The sequence below is a fragment of the Topomyia yanbarensis genome, chromosome 2 (assembly GCF_030247195.1).
Source record: "Topomyia yanbarensis strain Yona2022 chromosome 2, ASM3024719v1, whole genome shotgun sequence".
Classification (NCBI taxonomy): domain Eukaryota; kingdom Metazoa; phylum Arthropoda; class Insecta; order Diptera; family Culicidae; genus Topomyia; species Topomyia yanbarensis.
Genome location: NC_080671.1, coordinates 198,757,055 through 198,776,878, shown reverse-complemented (window position 1 = coordinate 198,776,878; position 19,824 = coordinate 198,757,055). Strand labels below are relative to the sequence as shown.

General features: G+C 37.1%; 1 protein-coding gene across 8 annotated transcripts in view; it reads left to right on the top strand.

Annotated features, from left to right (window-relative positions):
• Positions 1-337: 337 nt before the first annotated feature.
• The window catches only part of LOC131682614 (probable serine/threonine-protein kinase nek3), a 293,923-nt gene continuing 274,436 nt past the window's right edge, over positions 338-19,824 (top strand). For 3 of the 8 annotated variants that reach the window (XM_058964238.1, XM_058964243.1, XM_058964241.1), the window contains exon 1: positions 1,020-1,065. The gene's annotated coding sequence lies outside the window, so the exon portion shown is untranslated. Of the gene's footprint in view, positions 1,066-19,824 lie in introns of all 8 variants that reach the window. The other 5 variants (XM_058964236.1, XM_058964240.1, XM_058964235.1 and 2 more) reach the window with 4 other exon arrangements.

Below are 19,824 nucleotides of genomic sequence, written 5' to 3'. Positions count from 1 at the left end.
TAAATGACGAAACAATCATTGATTGCCGATAGAAGCTGAACCTGTTTAGAATATGGTTTGTTTTTTGTTTCTATGATTTTGTTAGAGGGAACCATCTTATCATACGTTACTGAAAAAAGTCTCATTTCAACAAGTTTACCCCAGTGATCAAAGAAACCCCGTTTTACAGTATACAGTTTTCGTTTTATTTTACACGATTGGTTTTCAAATAAGTATTTTGCTCTATTTTTATAGTGCCGAGTCATTTTGATGTGTTGGTTTTAAAGCTGTTTTGAACTATCTTTACCTAGCAAAAAATATTTCTTGAATATTTCTTCTTTCAATTGGTAAATATGTCAATTAGTCACGTATGAAGATTGCTATAATTTGTGAAATGTATACAACTAGCTTATGGCATATTTCTACTTGTTTTACGTGGATTGACAACGTGTAATGTCAGGCCAATTGAAATGCAAGGACAAGTGGAGTAGTTAAACGGACCCTTAACTCATGCACTTACGATTTCAATTAGCTCAGCCCGAAGCAAAGCGCACCAAACCGAACGATATTGTGTTATTTCTGGTGTGCTACTATTATTAGTTACAGAATAAATTAAGGAATACTCCAAAAATTGAACAATAGTTCATGTGACCAACAATAAAAATTATCAACAAATAACTGTTTCCAAATTTTGTCTGCGATCATAGGCAGCACAGTATAGTACGAAAAATTCCTTGGTAGGGCAGACGACGTAATATGAATATTGAATATGCGTTTAATCCGCCCTTCTGCGGCATTCCTCACTCTTGGTTAAGGTACTCTTTATGATCAAACGATGGGTTGTAACCATGAGGCATGATTACAACGTGATAAGTCTGTCAGGGTAGGTACTGCTAACTGCGGATATTAATGTGCGGATTAGACAAATACTCACAATAATATTTCAAGCCTTTAAAAGCATTGTTATCTTTACAATTGCCATTACAATATGTTCTTTCCGTATGTCAAACTAATGCTTGTTTTTTTATATTTTACAGGGTAACACATCGCAAGCCATTCAATATTGATTGTATACCTGCTGAAACAGTAAGTAAATTAAACTTGAAAGGTATCTGAGAGATGGTTTGTTAAACTTTCTCTTTTTATCTTTCATACGGGAGTTCGAAAAATTAACTTTCCCTATCTCGATATTCTTTATCTGCCTCCCTATCTCGATTGATTCGTAAATTCCTTTAGATTGGCTGTGAAAAATCCTCCCTATCTCGATATTTGCTCGATCTCGATATCTACCTATCTCGATATACCTCGCTTATAATTTTCCTGTAATTGTCTCTCTCTCTTTGTCGATGTGATCTTTTAATCTGTCGTGACATCGCAAAGTAGATATTGTGACTCTATTCACCGAAACGGACACGTCGCCCCAACTTCTTTCGAAATGTCGTTGTGAGGTTTCCAGCAAGTTGTTAGTGTAACTAGTACTTGTATTTGGTATTTGCAAACAATTTTATATCACATTCTCCCTAATTTTGTCAAAAAATTATATCAGTATGAAAAATAAGCAAACAACAACTTCTCACATTCAAGGAAATTAAAAACCAAACTAATACCTTTTGTAAATGGAAAATATTTAACCAATTTCGACCCTACAATACGAAAACTGAGTTTCCGTGGTCAAAACAATTTCGATTCCAATTTTGCACATTTTGCAACAAACCATCCGTTTCAGGGCAATCCAATCATTTTGGCAAAAACAGGTAACTTAAAATTTCCTTTTGCATAGTGACAATCGATTTGGTTGTCTTCGGTTTAGTTATTTTTAATCTAAATAAACATCAATTGCTTCTAGTACAACACAAAATCTCCAAGTATGCTTTCCCAAAAGTTGTGTTTTCAAGGAAAGCGGAAGGTTGTTCAGAGAAATTTTATTTTCAGCAAACGTCTAATATCGCAAAAAAGGTGCATTCCTGGCTCTATCATTTTTCGACTCCTTGAGCAGCTTGAAAAACTAAAGTGAGGAACAAAAACGTTGAGAAACGCTAGGGTAGTGATGGTTAAGATGGGATTGACGTCGTCTATAGCAAGGCACAACAATGACATTTCGTTCTGAATAGTTTGACTGATTGACTGATTTAAATGACTACCACTTAGGAGATGGTGTCCTTCAGTTACCAAAGGATGGATGGGCAATCTCCAAAATGGTAGGGATTCAGAAATTTTACTATTCTAACCTGGATATTAATTAAATAGAATGTACTTATATGTTCCTGAAAAGAGCCGATATTTTGGTCAATGGTGATGGGTCGATAGACAGCAAGAGTTATTTCGAGCTGGCATGTATCGTAACGGCCTTGGCCAATTACCAAACGAGTTGCTTGTGCGTCTTTCCTCGCAATAGCATAAAGCGGTCCGCATCTTGTAGGCATTTATTTCGTCTTCCAAACTCGTTCACAAAACACACTGATGGTGGTAACCATACTGCTGTTTCTTTTCTACTCCATTAGAATGCATAGAAGTCCCGTCTCTCTATGTTGATCGTGTGATACCTTCCTCCTAGTTTAGCGAATCTGGCGGTTGATATACATTGTTGCCACAGGGATAGATTTAATCAAAATTCTTTGGTGTAAAACGTATTATGTATATTACCCCTCGCAAAGTTGATAAATTTATAAATTATATTAGTTTTCAATAGAAATTCAACACATGTTACATTTTTTGCCAAAATGTTAAATCTGTACTTTATTAGCATAGCTAATAAACGTTGTGCTACTAAAGTCATAAACATCACCTGCAGATAGTTGATTTCTTGTTCCGTCTCAGCTAGGGGAAAGTGTAGAACGAGCACCAATTCAAATTTTATTATGCAGCAGCCGCCAATGCCCGTATGATTGGCAGGAAGCTCATAAAACTCCCATAACCTACCTACATCTCTCTCTCACACACACACACACACGTGTTTTCTGCTATCCCCGCTCTAGAAATAGGTACGGTGTATGAAAAATCACGCTGTCTCCCGAGAGTCGGCTACCGTCGCTCCAGATTGCGAACCACTCCGTTGTCGGTTGAACCGTATGATTTATGGTTATTTTATCCTTTTCGCCCAAAAATTACTCCGGCCACTTTTGGGACATTCTTCTGTAACCGGTGTAATTTCTAACTCATATCCTCCACAAAGGCTCTAGAATTGGCAGCCAACCGTGCGCTTGTTGAGTGTGCTTTCGTTGAAGAATTTGTTCCAAATATGCCTATTATTTATACCAACCAGGCAGTACCGGTCGCCGTGCTTTTCATTATTGCCGGCAGGAAAACTTTTAAGATGTAGGCACTTTTATGACTTTTCTCCCGGATGAAAAATCAATTTTATCCTCTCTAAACGTTCATGGATTGTTGCGGGGATTTATAAAAAAATTCTTCCGGGGTACACGTAGGATAGATATCGGAGAGAATGGAAGCGCTAAACGGAGAGACACGTGTGTGAAAAGCGTTGACGCATAATTTATACAACGGAAAGTCTTTGTGATAATGAAAACATAAAACTGTGGAAACTCGGTAAGCTTATTGCGAAAACGATGTCATCGTGTTCCGTTGATTAAAATTTCTTGTTCAGAGAGCTCAATGAAACATTTTCTCATGTGGTAGGCGTAGAATATCACGACATATCTAATTCATTTTGTTCGGAAAAACTTTATTATTAGTTTTTATTGCAAGTCATCGTGTAAAATTGAAACAAATGTAACGAAATAAACTAAATTTTCATCCAGACAAACTCACGGCTTTTAAGCTCTAACCTCAATCAGCAGGTTCTGCTAACAATCTCTACGAATTAAAAAAAAATCAACACCTAATTACACATTCCACCTTCAATTGGTAAGCAGTCACAAATGTCACAACCTGCCACTCTTCGTAACTTTGCAATCTGAAAAATGTGCTCCGAATTACTTTACCCCAAAACAAGTGACATTTTACCCTGCTTCTGATATTCACCGCCAGCAACGAAAAATACAGGGTGAAGAGGTATAAAGTGCTCCATCTGACCAGCGCACCTCTTCTCTATTTTAAGGTACCTAAAATTATTTGATGCAGTGTTGACTGTCGTTTCGTGAAACAACACAATCTTGTAAGTTTATTAGTTCTGATATGTCGCATAACAAAAAAAATACAACAACCTGGAATGCTTGATTTGTAAAAAGGTTTCCACCTCTTTTCTATATGCATTACAAGCGAGTGGAAAGGGTCAGATGAGAAATAATTGTTGTGAGGTACTGTATGATTAAATGAAGTAGCTTTCTACAAAGTGGGATTACACAAAACCAAATTTCTTTTTTAAAATATTCATTTCCCCGCAACATCTCAATTCCGGAAAAAATACTTTACTTGGAGGGAATGATGTGCCCGGCAGTGTGAACTTCTAAAAGAATTTCGACTATTATGGTCTAAAAACAATGACAATATTAATCTTATCACGACAAATCGAGATTTTTCGTCACATTTTGTTGGTAAGGCGTATTATACTGAAACATGTTTACCTGGATGAAGAAACAATCTAGATTTCAAACACCAATGGTGAATGTATTAAAGCCAACAATGCTTTAACTACTAATGCAACGAATTTGCGTTACTGGTGCAGAGACCGTTTTGTGCCATGTTGGAAAGGAGCCATTTTTCCTCAAGGGGGTAGGTAGGTGTATTATGTCCTTCTACCCTACCGAAAGCTTCATCACATCACGTTCAGCTAGTAGTCCGAGAGCTTAGCACATTTCTCCGCCACGGACAACTTTCTCATAGCTTATCTTGATTTCACTACCGCCCTTCCCGTGTCTTTTGGATATCGTGCCCACATCGAAGTTGTCAGCTAGGTCAAGGGACGAAGCCATATGAACAAGATACTGAATACGCCATCAGTAGAAAGTGTTGCGCTCGGAAGGTGTGAACCTGTTGAGATTCTATTTTCGGAACTGGGGATGACAGGAGAATAAATAAATGATAGAACCTTGACACGGCTCTTCCATCGCCAACGCTGTGGGATTTGCTTTCGATTCACTAGGATGAGTGAAATAATAGAATGACAGTTTGTGTTACTTCAATGAGATACAGTGCTTTTTTTCTATTGTTGATAATCCAAATCTTTTACACTAAGAAAGTTCTGCCTTATGCCATGTATTCGCAAGTGATTCGAATTTATTATCAGGGACTCTTTTACAAAAAGCTAATGTACGATGAATGAAATAAAAGTATTAAACATCAACCGGCTGGACCCTTATTTCACAACCAATTAAATTATTTTGTAGATTTTTCTCGTGGCTCCAAAGCTCACCCTAATTTATTATTTTGTTGACGTTTGGGATCTTAAACCCTTACACACCTATCACGGTCTTGTTTTCGTGCAAATTAGACATTCTTTCCATCCGTTTTGAAGTTGAAACAGGTGCAATAATTGGTGGTACTTGCTGTCCTTTCTCAAATGCAAAGAAAGAACCTGAATTGAGAAAGAGTTACTTTTCTGGCATGGTATGGTAGACATAAAGGATCCAATTTAGCAATGCCTACAGTTTCCTATCAGCTGCTGTGCGAAATGTTATTTGTCCTGAGCAAACGTAGTCAACATGATTGGGGTGTCTATTGTTTTTATTGTCTTTTTATTACATACTGCATGTTTTGTTAACTTTATTGATATATTTTTTACTGTTTAAAGTTCAACTGAAAAAGTTTGGAAAAGCTGCCATCTTTTAAAACGAAAAAAGCAGTTTTTTCTCACACCGTTGCGAAAATCGTCATAAAAATCAATTAGTAATACTCTACCAATGCCTCGAATTCAATAATTCATGTTCATGAAGATTTTTCCAACGGTGCGAGAAAAAACTGCTTTTTTCGTTTTTCAAGATAGCCGCATATTGAGGCGGTCTAAGTTGAACCTTAAAGCACTGAGAACTGACACACAAGTCAAGTTTTAAAAATGTGTAAGAAATAAAACTGTCGTTTTGAAATGTCATAAGCAAGTAGCAACTTGCCACTAGCCGGCGCTACAATCGGCCAGCAATTATTATACGGACCTTGCGTACAGAATTGAATACAATGGTGTTTTAAGTATGCGAACCTGTGTGGGATGGGTATTTTCAACGTGTTTTGATTTAAATGTTTACACGTGATATTCAAAAAAGTTTGTTCTAGCTTAGTTTGTTTTCCGTGCCTAAAGCAACTCAAAGCTAGTTACTCACCTTTACTGAGATCAGAGCCTTATTTTAATTATTCGTGTATCTAAAAAATATGTCTGAGTACTAGGTTGGGACGAAAATTGAATTTCTATTTCTGTATGTTTAATGTAAAGTATAAAGTACACATGGGATTACTCAAGGGAAAATTTAGTTCTGCAAAATAATTCCTTCAGAAGTCGAATGTTGACCTTTAAAACTAAATCAATGTAATAGAAATTTTAACAAGGAACAAAATCTCGAAACCCTTCAAATGACACAAGGCTTGTAGAACAAGCAATTAAGCACCGCTCTGTCTCTGAAGAGTGAGAATAATTATTCAATTTTTCTAGCTGCCACCTGAAAATTGTGTTCAAATTATTGGACTTTTTATTATTGTATCCAAACCATTGATCTGTGATGATTGGTATATTCGCAAGATTTTTTTGTAGAGGTTACAGACTCTTTACACACTGACTTGCGGTGGCAAAAATAATAAAACTAGCAACAATGACTAATTGGCATCACGGAAGTGGTCCATCTACTTAAAGACGATGTTTCAAATATAAATACACGCGGAGAGAAAAACAGTGACGGCTTCACGGTTTACCAAGTTGTTTTATCTGCTAGTTTTGGCAACCAGGAGTTTTGTGTACATAGCGAGCGACTTGTTGTTTTAATGAATGCTTGACGAATTTCTTTTGAGAAATGTTTAGCAAAATACTCAATCATGCAACTCGAACACGCATTGATTCACGAAACTGAGCCTGTGTAAATGTTTTTCGTTGTACTAGAGCGAATAGATCGGAAATACAGTTGATGAGTAATAGCAATATTATCGCACAGTTGGTACTTTGTTGATACCATTCAAAATTAATATTTATGACGAATATCACGATATTAGAATAAAACTAGTCGATAAGTTTATAATGTTCAGACTTTGCATCTACCAGTTATATAAAATAAAAGACTAGAAAATCGATCAATTGCTTTTCAATGCTTAAAATGTGTTTGAATTTACTCGTACTTTATTTGTATCCTAAAAGTTATGTAGTTTTATGCATATAAAGTTTACATTCTTCGTATGTAAACATAATTATAAGTATTTCTTTCAATTTCAATACTACCCACGAGTTACTTCCTAAATCCGCCATATTTGTTTACATTGTTCGTTTGCAACAGTTGTTTTTGGTTCGATTGGAACTATTGGCTTCAGTTTTCGCGCATCTCTATACAATCATCTCTGCATCTACTAGGTTTTACACCAACCGACATAACCCCACGAAATGAGCCGGATGAACTTCGTTTGACATTTCTCGGTGGTTTGTTTGCATTGGCATTACGTGAGTTCGAATGAGCACCCGTTGCACTCGAACTCACGCAACTGATAAGGTAAATAAACCACCGAGAAATATCAAACATGAACTGCATTCATCATGAGTTCATTCGTGTCGTCATCTTGTAGAACTCAACTATAAACCACTTCTGTGATGCCAGTGCACACTATGCACCGAAATCGAGATTGGTAGCGTTGGCGAGTTTTCCACCACGGCACATAGGAGTATTTTAGTCAAAAACCTGACCAAAATGCAAATGTATAAATCTGTGATATTTACAATCAATGGTAGTTGTCAAAACTTGGCAATAGTTCGCCAAGTGCATTTCTTCACAGATTATGCGATGGACGGATCAACGTAGATGCACGGCTTTCGAAATGATTTTAAGCGTTGTGTGTCCAACAAAAACACCATTAACAGGCCGATAAGAGTACTCGGTTCCCCGCCAATTGACAAGTTCATAACAAAATATGGCACTTTTGATAGATATGGGTAACTGAATGCTTTTGATTGAAAAACTCTTAGAATCTGCGAAAGTTAACCGGACGAATACATCTGGTTCACTGATTTCTGGAGAAATGTTCCAGTACTATGATATAATCGGCAAATTTCAATAAAAGCCTACACACCAAAAAAATCTGAATTTTATCGTTGACGTAATTGTAAACATGACACAATTCAACAAACCGTAATTTACGAATTGACGGAACATTACCGTGTTCCGTTTAATTTTACATGAAACATATTCTTTACATGCGCAATGACATAAAATTATACTTCCTACCATTCAGAAATAAAGCTGTATGAGAAGTAAAATTACACGATTTACGAAATTAAACGTCATGTAAAATTAAAATCAAACGTAAAACTAAATCATCTTTGATGCTCGTATATGTCAGGGTCAGAAGACGTAAATTTACACTATTTTTTCTAGGTGCATTATAGGTATCAAAACCCTGAGGTTCAGTCTTCTGAGCCAATTCCAAGAATTTTGGTGTCATTGCCAGTGTCGCCTTGAAATTCACAAATAGTATCCCGATTCTGGAACATTTCTCTGGAAATCCCAATTCCTGGGAATTAGATAAATTCATACAGTTCAATTTTACAGCGTCTAAAAGTAGATGAGTTCCTGAATCCAAAACATCCAAAAGCGTCCAAATTCCGTAGCTATGAGCATTTCAGTTTGTGGGTACCCGGGTAACCTTGTCGGTCTGTTGCGGGGTAAAAATCTGCTTAGGTGATTCCAAGCCTTTCTACAAAGTTATCTGTGCTTAGAAAGTTAAATATATTTGTATTTGTATTTCATCATACTTGCAGAGTAAGGGATCACCCTTATAAAATTTCTACAATCGGATTCCACGTTGCTCACACCACAATCTTTTTCATGAGAAAAAAAACCTGTTTTAATCCACCTAGCGGTGCAATTGTGTCTTTCTCATTTCTCTAAACTATGGCAAGGAGGCTTTTTATGTTCAACATAATTGTGGAAATGTCCATTAGATTCTTAGTACACTTTGCACTTATACACACATGCCAGCCACGAACTTGATGAGCTACGTGTCGACGGTGAAACACTTGAAACAAAAAAATATCATACTCCATTAGCCTAATCAGCATTAGATCAATGTTATCTGCTTGCTAACTCATTTTGTCATGCGGGGATGGGTATGTGAGGAGGGCGAAAGTCCCATGAACGAACGACTCCCCAGCTTAAATTGGTATGCTTTGAAATATAGTGGTGGTTTAAAGATAATGGGGTTGAAAGGGAGGGGTATGAGGTGGTGGTCTGAGGGGTGATTTAAGGAGATTTTTAAAGGAGGGGAGTGAACAGTAGAGGGGGGTGTAACCCCTCTCCGTAAACCATCAACTACGCCCCTGTTAAAATCCAGAAACCTTATGCGAGTCGAAAAAAAAATTGATTGGCCGGGATTAGCTTGACGTTTTTCAGAGTGATTGCATAACCTTTCTATATGAGAAAGGCAAAAATGTGCAAAATCCAAAAAAGTGAATCTTCGTCAATTTTTTTTCGTGTTTGCATCAAATCTCGACGTTTTATGCACCTTGAATACATTTAGCATCAAAAATAAATATTCTATTTTTAATTTTTCCTATAGTTTTTATGAGAAATTTCTGTGTGGCCGCACTCTGAAACCCGTAATTCCGGAACCAGAATTCCGATCGATCCAAAATTCAATAGCAGCTGATGGGAAGGTTGCACCTTTCATTTGAGACTAAGTTTGGGCAAATCGGTCCAGCCATCTCTGAGAAAAATGAGTGACATTATTTGACACATACGCACATACATACACACACACATACACACACACATACACACACATACATACACACACACATACAGACTTTTTCCGATCTCGACGAACTGAGTCGAATGGGATATGACACTCGGCCCTCCGGGCCGGGATTAGCTTGGCGTTTTTCAGAGTGATTGCATAACCTTTCTATATGAGAAAGGCAAAAATTGTAAACTATAACCTAAAAACAGACATGTGGAACCTATTCTAATATTTGTCGCTCGTCTCACTCGAATTAGTTCCCCTCATTCAGCCAGGCCATACATTCACGACGGAATCTTGCCGCTGAATTGAGAGATTTTATTCGGATTGGAAGCAGATTCCACTAAATAATTGCACGAACGAAAAAAGTGCCGTTATAATGAGAAGAATTAGGAGGTATAAGAGCAAAGTGGCGGACTCTAGTGCTTCTGAAAGGCTGCAACTCGTCAAAGGTAGGTAGGTTGGACCAAGGTGTATAATATTATATATAGTGACATAGCATCGATATTGGAAAAAGCTGTAAAAAGAACATCCCAACAGTTGTCGCTGTAAGTGGGTTACGCTACCAAATCTGGATAGATTGGAAATCCATCGAATACAATGGGTAAATGATACTCTTAATCGATTATAAGAAGCAGCTGAAGCATTCAAAATCAATTCCAAACCATAAGAAAAATAGGGTAAAAGAAGTAATTTAAACACTTTAAGTTTGGTAGAAACATGAAGCATACCCGCAGTAAGTCTCAAGTGTCGCAATCCTGCATAGATGCGCCCACATTGAACATTTATTTGGGGAAAATGTACTTTTGCATATAAAATATTTAAAATAATCCATAAAGAATTGTAAAACGATCCATAAAAAAGTTGTCCATGTTCCATAAAACAAAACTGAAAATCCATAAAACAGTTCGAATGATCCATAAAAAAGGCGATTTGATTCATAAATTATGTAAAATTGAACCATAAAACGGTCGCAAAAGAGCACTAAAATAGTAATAAAAGAGCAATTAAAATCAACCAATGCCCCATAAAAATATTGGAAATGTTCCATAAAATGATACATTTTGCGCCATAAATTAACTGACATTGATCCATATAATATTAACAATGTACATTAAAACACGTCGATATGTTCCATAATATCGACTAAAATGTTCCACGGTATTACAAAATGGAGCAATAAAATGTCAGAAAAAGTTCCATAAATTTGATGAAAATATTTGCTAAATAATTTTTCTTGGTCCATAGAAGATGTAAAAATTAACATTAAAAATGATTCATATATCGAACGTTAAATTATGGTTCATGGATATTTACAAAACGATCCATAAAAAAAGAAAATGTAAAACGATCCATTAATATGTGCCTATGCAGTAGAAAAAATAAATTTAATGAATTCATGCGAAATTTTATGGTAAACTGAAAACATAAGTTGTGCTTAATAATTCTCATAACAGTGACAGTGTTTTAACAAGTGAGCTTATACTGGGAGCTAGTGTGATGCGGCTTGGCCGCATATCCAAAGCCAAGGATTAACCTGTAGCTGGAATTGCAAGCGAACCTGTGGTCCTCTCGTTTGCCCGGTTTACTTAAACATCGGGGCTATAGCTAGTTAAAAGCCGACTGAGCGGCAGCGAAGTCGGACAGTGCACTAGAAAGCGATGTGGCATAGCCACATTAGTCAGTGTTCGTGTATAAAGTGTCCGTTTTCGCTTCAGATAGTTATTCAGATAGTATTTGCGACTCATGCCAGCCTGTATCAGTGGTCTAATAACTCTCAGCGCTCTAATATCATAAATACCCTGACGTTTAAAGAGTTACAATAATGATTTCAGGTTAGCTAAGGTCAGTTAGCTGACTAGTGGGATACGGAAGGTGAAGTTTAACTATAATGTATGCATGGTTTGTTGTAGTTTAACATTACAACCAAATGTAATAAACTTTATTATTAGTTCGAATAGCAAAAATTTCGCATGAATTCATTAAATTTAATTTTTCTGGTGCATAAGCACATATTAATGGATCGTTTTACATTTTCTTTTCCTATGAATCGTTTTGTAAATATTCATGAACCATAATTTAACGTTCAATATATGAATCATTTCTAATGTTCATTTTTACATCTTCTATGGACCAAGAAAAATTATTTAGCAAATATTTTCATCAAATTTATGGAACTTTTTCTGACATATTATTGCTCCATTTTGTAATACCGTGGAACATTTTAATCGATAGTATGGAACATATCGACGTGTTTTAATGCACATTGTTAATATTCTATGGATCAATGTCAGTTATTTATGACGCAAAATGTATCATTTTATGGAACATTTCCAATATTTTTATGGGGCATTGGTTGATTTTAATTGCTCTTTTATTACTATTTTAGTGCTCTTTTGCGACCATATTATGGTTCAATTTTACATAATCTATGGATCAAATCACCCCTTTTTATGGATCATTCACACTGTTTTATGGATTTTCAGTTTTGTTTTATGGAACATGGACAACTTTTTTATGGATCGTTTTTCAATTTTTTATGGATCATTTTTGTTGTTTTAGCGGCGCAAACTTAGGGCTGCCATTTATTTGAGAGTCCATTTCAAGGTTCGATTGGAATATCACACCTAGATTGCGAGCTTTAGCAACATACCCTATTTTTCGATAGTGGATAATTACATCTGATAACACGGTACGAGCTTGCCTTCTGGAAATAAACATGGCTCTTGTTTTTGACGAACTAATGGGAAGCAGATTACTAGAGGACCAATCCAAAATGTTTTTTAAATCCGAATAGATCAGTGTGGATAAGTCCTCTAAGTTGAAATCAGTTGAGCAGATGTACAGTTGTACGTCATCTGCAAACATATGAATTAAGCAGTATTTTAGAACTGAAGGCAAATCGTTTATAAGCAATGAGAATAACAGAGGTCCTAGAACGGATCCCTGGGGTACGCCTGATAAAATGTTGATTGGATTTGATAGACTTCCATATATTTCTACTGCTTGTGTACGTGAATTCAAATAAGATTTAATGAGCGAAACAGCAACACGATTGAAACCAAACTGATGTGATAGTTTCCGAAGTAATTTGACGTGAGATACTCTATCAAAAGCTTTAGAGAAATCTATCAGAAGCAAAAAGACAACACCTTTTTCGTACATACACTGGTGTATATCACCATATACTTTAAGAAGCGCCGAGGTGGTACTGTGTCCAGATCTGAAACCAGACTGGTACGGACTGAGGAAGTTAAACCGTGGAATATAGGCTTGCACTTGAGTTTTCAAAATAATCTCAAATGCCTTGGACAGTGAACATAAAATACTGATTGGACGGAGATTATTCAAACTTGATCCGGCAGGTTTCGTATCTGAATTATTTTAGCGGTCTTCCATGCTCGAGGAATTGAGCAGTTGAAATGAACAATTTGAAAAGGTGCGTTATTGGGGTGAGAAGGAACGGTAAAATATCCTTTATAAACCTTAGAGGGATACCATCCATACCGATGGCATTTGAAGTTATCGAAAAAATAGCATCAGAGACATCCAGCTCATTGCACGGAGTGAATAGAAAACCGTCAGAATTTAATGGTGGTATAGCTTGAGGTTCAGGATCTTGTGTAAAGTTGTCACCAAAAAAAGCATTGATTTCGTCTGAAGTGTTATCGAACTTGGCACAGTTCTTCGAGCCACCAGTAACGTTTAGCTTTTTGAGTTTCATCCAAAGCTCTTTACTTGAATTCGATGATTCTAAATTAGAGGTCATATAGTACGATTTCGCTTGATTAATGAGTTGAGTTACTTTATTACAAAGTCTTCTGAACTGGACATGGTCAGCAATTTATTTACTAGAAGTCCATTGGCGATATGCAGTGTCCCTGGCAATCATTGCATTCAAGATTTCGTTATTGAACCATGGAGCATGGGATTTAGGTCGAGGAGCTCGCAATGGTACAAAGTTATCATAGAGTTGAACAATATGACTATTAAAGTAATCAAAAGCTAAATCAGAATCGGTTATACTATAAAGTAAAGACCAATTTATAATATTCAAGGCGTCTTGTAATGCCAGAAAATTGATTCGATTATAGTCTCTGTACATGTTAGAACGGTTGTTACTGTTGCGAGTTATATTGAGAGATGCAAAAAATCTTATATCATATATCACCACGCGCAACTAGAAGTGGACATACCTCTCCATATGCTGCTACTATGAGTGAATTTTTCATAACCCCGACCTCATTCAGTAGTTGTAAAATACCCATGAAATCTAATTGCTATGGTATATAAGGCTCAGCGAGTAGTGTTCGTTGATTTGGGAATACGATGTGTGACGATGTCTTAGGAATCATTCAAATAGTCAAAAGTTATGTGTATGTCGATCTGCTTACAAATTTTTGAACTTGTTTCGAGCAAGGGCAACTCATCCGAAATTATGTCGGAGCAAAAAATAACATCAAACATCTCTTCTCTTCCAGACCATGCAAAAATTGTACGATTTTCCATTTTGAGTTTCTGTAACAATTCCGAGCCGCTCCGATTGATCTGTGCCCCTAATGATTTAATAGGTTCATAACTGCCGATTATGAATGGAAGTCAATTTCGGCTTCAGTATCATAAAACCTTTTTGAAATCATCAGAAGATGATTCATTATTCACAAAATATGTCGAACAATAGACATTTATTACAAGTATGGACGAGGCATTTCTCGCGGATTCGTCTAGCTGGTCTTATTGAAGGCAACAAGACGGGGTTCAGTAATGTTTATGAAAATACGGTTCTTGAACCAAACTGATGCAAGTTTTTCCTTCCTGCAGAAATCGAAGTAAATTCAAAGTTAACTGTACATTTATACCGGAGACCGTGTTCCCGCCAGTCATTCGGCTCACGGCATGGAGATACACCTTGACTTAAAGATTTCTGTTCTCCATCCCCACTGCGACTTGGGATCGGGAACCCAATTGAACACTTCTTGGTTGAGATACTTTAACTCGTCGAATACAACACGGCATCTAAGCTTATTTTGTCCGAAGAGATAATAGATTGTTATCAACCATTTAGTGGACCTCAACCACAGGTGGCCACCAAGGTGGTATTTTTAACACTCTTCCTCGCTATTCCATTCCGTTTTAAGGTTGGACAGAGAATGGGCAAAAATCGAAAACGAGCAGTTTTTTTCCTCACCGTGTGTTAGATCGTCATAAAAATCCATCAGCTTATGTAGAATGTTGTTACAGTACTGCGGATTGATTTTTATGAAGATCTAACACATGGTGTGGAAAAAACTGCTTTTTTCGTTTTCGATTTTTGCCCATTCTCTCTCCAACCTTAATTACTGTCGAGATATTATGACTACTTGTAGATGTCAACTGGTGTGCACATTTTGTTTCTACTACAACAACACCATGTATCATAATCCGCCAGCTAACAACGGAAGCAGCGCTTTCACCCCAAACCCTACGCTAATTTCGCTGTTGTCACCAAATATCCATTTTCTCGCATCCGTCAATCTACGTTACACTTGTTGATTACAGTCGGCGCTCATTCCGTTTTTGTTTGGGGAAGTTTGTTTTGAAAGTGATGGAAGCGCGAATCTTTCCTTTCGGTTTTCTTCCCGGCAGGTGATCAATTATCGCGCTCTCCCATGTACCACGTCTTGTTCAGAAGGTCGAAACCCATCACAGTAGACTGAAATAAAATGAAATATAGAAACACATCCCAAATCCAGGCCTCCTACCTCACGGCCAATGCAATGGTATCTAGCCCAAGCGGAACGGAAGGCAAAACAGCCAACGAATCGTTCCCCATCAATCAATCTCGGAAGCACGTGGTGCGTATTTTGTTCCCCTTTGAAAAAGACGTCTCGCACATACTTTGATTTTGTTTTCGTTCATCATGAACGACCCAACAACGACGCTCTAACAAATCGCCGCTGTCACGCTGGGTTAAATTGTTGAAAGTGTTGCTCTGATTTCTGTTTTGCGTTGACTCGTGGGAAATATTCAGGGACAACCGATTTCGGGTGGATCGGCATCGTAGTACAAAGATACTGGTCTGGTCATAACCAGAAATCTTGTTCTTGAGATATAGAGCTAATTATTTAGATTTAATACAGGCGAATTCACAACATAGCCTTGTCAACAACTCAATGGATTGTAGCGAAGGAAACGTGCCATTTAATGCAGAGTTTCGAAAATTAATTGCTGAATCCAATCGAGCTTGAATTGACGACTTTGCCGATGTCAAATGATAAGGTAATGAGCCCATTTGCATTCTATTCATATTCTCACCTTACCAGCTTGAAGCCCTTGGTTATGCGGCGTCTGCCATCTTTAGCTCAAATAGTTGGAAAACAATTTGGAAGCTCAATTCGACTTTTCGTTGCATCCAAAAATGAATATTTTACAGTCTCCAGGCCATTTTCGTTATTAAACTGGTGCAGCAAAGCTATTGGTATCATTTTATAGACGTACCATTGATTAAAGGCCTAGTAGTTAACGAAATAGTGCTCCCCAATATAACCAAAATGAGTTCATTGCCCTATATGCATTTATCAAAGTTTCTTCAGCAACTACAACAACCCAGCTATTTGGGAGCAAAAACCCGCAGCAATGAACGAGCGTTTCAGCTGAATGCCAATAACTTCAAAGTTGGAACACCATACTTTCTGGTTCTCCCATGACAATCGTCTTCCTCTAGAATCCCAACGAAACTTCCTGCTGCAATCAATATACATTTACTATTATTGTTTCTCATTTCGTTCGCAATACAAAACTCGCTGCTGCTTTGCCTCTGTCAAGCAACACCAGTGTTGAATGGCTCAAGAAGCCGATGAAAAGCGAAATGCGAAAAATTAAGAAATACAAACAATAATAACGAGGCAGACGTTCAGATAAATTCTTTTTTTTCTTCCTTATCTCATTCCGAACAGCGGTTTGCATTTTTCCATTCTGTGGAAATCTCTTCGAGGGCGAGTTCATCGTAGGCAATGAATAAGTTTGTCCCAATACATGCTTCTCGCTTCCCAGTTGCTTGGGAGCAAACGGGAGCAAAAATGCTTGCTTTTTTATACTCTGATTTGCTACCACAGGAAGAAAAAGAAGAAGAAGAGGAACAAGTTCGCTCCGGAGTACTTCCACTTTCTGCTGGTACTGGAACAAACGCAATATTCTCAGGTAGCTTATAGGTTAGAAGCGTGGGGGTGAGTGGCTAAAAAGTAGAACAGTGGAAAATAAACTCCGAAACAGAATGGAGCATTTGGGACGATCCATAAATGACGTAGCATTTTTTGAGTGATTTTTAACACTCCCCTCCCCAATCGTAGCATTTCATCACAAACCTCTAAATACCCCCCTGGTAATTACGTAGCTTAGCTTAAAAAGCTACGTAGCATGACATGGCCCCCTACCTCCATGACAAATACAATACTCTCCCCTCCCCCATATAATGCTACGTCATTTATGGATGATCCCTTTTGCTTGAAGTCGGCTTTACCTAGAAAGGAACAAAACAAAAGAAAGAAATCAATTTATGGGGTAACAAACAAACTAACAAACAAACATACAAACGAACAAGAAACAGAGAGCACTTTCTTCATATTAAACGATTGGTATTTAGATGGGATATGTTTCGCTTTGCTCTTTGGAGCAGACTAAACGAAGATGAAGCGAAAAACAAGTTAGTGTGAAATGTTTTGTTTCTGTTAATTGTTTTCAAATAGCACGTGAAAAAACATAAACCACTGTAGGTGAAAGAGGATCCGTGACGGTGAAAAAGTGTTGCCCTCACAACAACAATGTATTCATGTCCAAACATATCATTAGCCGGCAGTGAAGAGGGTGTGGCATTTGAGATAAGTAATGATGCGTTTGAAGATTCCTAGTGGTATGTTTAGTGGAGTGTAGCACATTTTTTAGTTCAGTACACCCCGAGGAAGTGACAACTGGACTGTAGAGAGAAACAAATCTTAAATTTAGTTTGTAGCAGTGAAAAATCAAGCTTTTCCAAGTTATCAAAATCGTTTATTAGATATGCTAGCTATGCGCTGTAAAAATAAATTGGTATAACCATGTTGTCCAAATGATGTAATACATATTAAAACGAGTGCTGCATTACTCTAGTTTGCGGGTCTGGATCACTAATTATCAATCAAAGCAGTTTTGACCACATTGGCCACTTGTGACGGTTCATGATGCCTCCGGGGAATTCGCCAAGTTCCTAAGCTAATATTACACCTATTCCCCAGGAAATTCTCTGCCGATTTTTACAATCTTGATTTCAAATGAAAGATGCAGTAATTCCATTGACTGCTGCTGAATTTCAGCTTGGTTAGTAAGGTTGGACTAAAATTTCCCACATAAATCGATTCAATCGTATTACCTCAGAGGCTAAAAACTATTGAAATGGTCACCAAATTTCTTCGATTCGCACATCTAGATCACTGATTACCAATCAAACATTCCTTGAATATATTGTCCACTATCGACGATTCCGGAAGTCCCAGATTCCGGGCATATTCCACAATTTAAGTCACATCGGTTCTTCGGTGATGACTGAACCGATTTTCGCAAACCAAGTCTCAAATGAAAGGCATAATATGCAGTTGAGTATAGCGTCGCCACCCCCTCCCCTTCATCACCTCTCTCCTTCATCACTCACCGCCCCTTGGACAACCCTCACACTCGAATTTCCTTCCTCCACCCCGTGTACCGAAATAAGATGATGAATTTCTGACGCATCCTCCACTCCCACTCTGCTAACCCCCCCATACCCTTTACTTCCAAATCCATTCTACCAAAACTTCAAAATATAATCACCTCAAGATAACATGAAATCTATGCTGAATAAGCTTGCTTTTGTATTATGCTTTGGTATTATGCTTTTTTGTTTAAAGTGAGTTAGCGTCTACTTTCGTGGTAATCTTGGGATATGTGCTAAGTATAATAAGAATGTATGTAATTTCTACAATTTTATTGAACAAAACCTAATGAATCATCGTTTGAATAAATGAGAAAGGCACAATCACACCACTAAATCTAGACTTTGCTTTTCAATAAATTTACACCATTTTTTTAGTGCGCTTTTTTAAATAAAGTTTAACTATTTCTCCACTTACATGATCTAGATATGATTTCGATGCAACCAACGGATTTGTAGTTACAATGTTTTGTGTTTTTTGTGTGTTTCAAAAATACATAAGCTCTTTCCAAAAGTATCGATTGAGTCTGTAGACCGATGAAAAATACAGCATCTTTCTTTATTACTTTATTCCGGAGTAGGCGAAAACCCGCTGGAGCAGAGAATCTTGTTTTTAACTTTCTATCCGGCATACAACCTCCTCTCTTTTTTTACCAAAATGTAACAAACGTCCAAATGATACATTTGTTACTACAATCAATACTAGCAGTGTAATATTAATAACTAAAAATTAGCACAAGGATATACTGCTAACAAGTAACGAACACAAAAACTATATCTTGACTTTTTACGGGAAAAATGAAGGACGATATTAGACCATAGAGTGGCGATCGAATAGACGACACATACTGACATACTGAAATATCCATAATAGCCGTAATTGATTGAGGCTTGGTTCTTGGTTGGTTCTATACTACAACCTGTTTATTTAGCCTCCTAAGATATTTAAATTTTAAACTGCCGTGCCGATTGAGCCATTTTGCCACAATGTCTATGTATTGCGGTGACATATATGCAATGGCTTCAATGGCACCATTATCAGAATAAAATTAATATCTTACCCCAAAAGACCATTTCTAGAGAAAATTTTCAATAGGACGTAAGTAACAATGAGAGATTCTCTTTGGGGTCTTTCTCTTCTGTTCATTACTCGGCCATTTCAACATTTACTACTCTACTCTTTGCATAATATTCTAGTAAAAACCGTCGGCTTTCGATATGTACTGGAAAATTAGTGCAAAGTGTTGTAATGACGTCGTAATAAACGAAAGAGAAGGAAACAAAGAGAGGCTCTCAATGTTACTTACGTCCTATTGAAAATTTTCTCT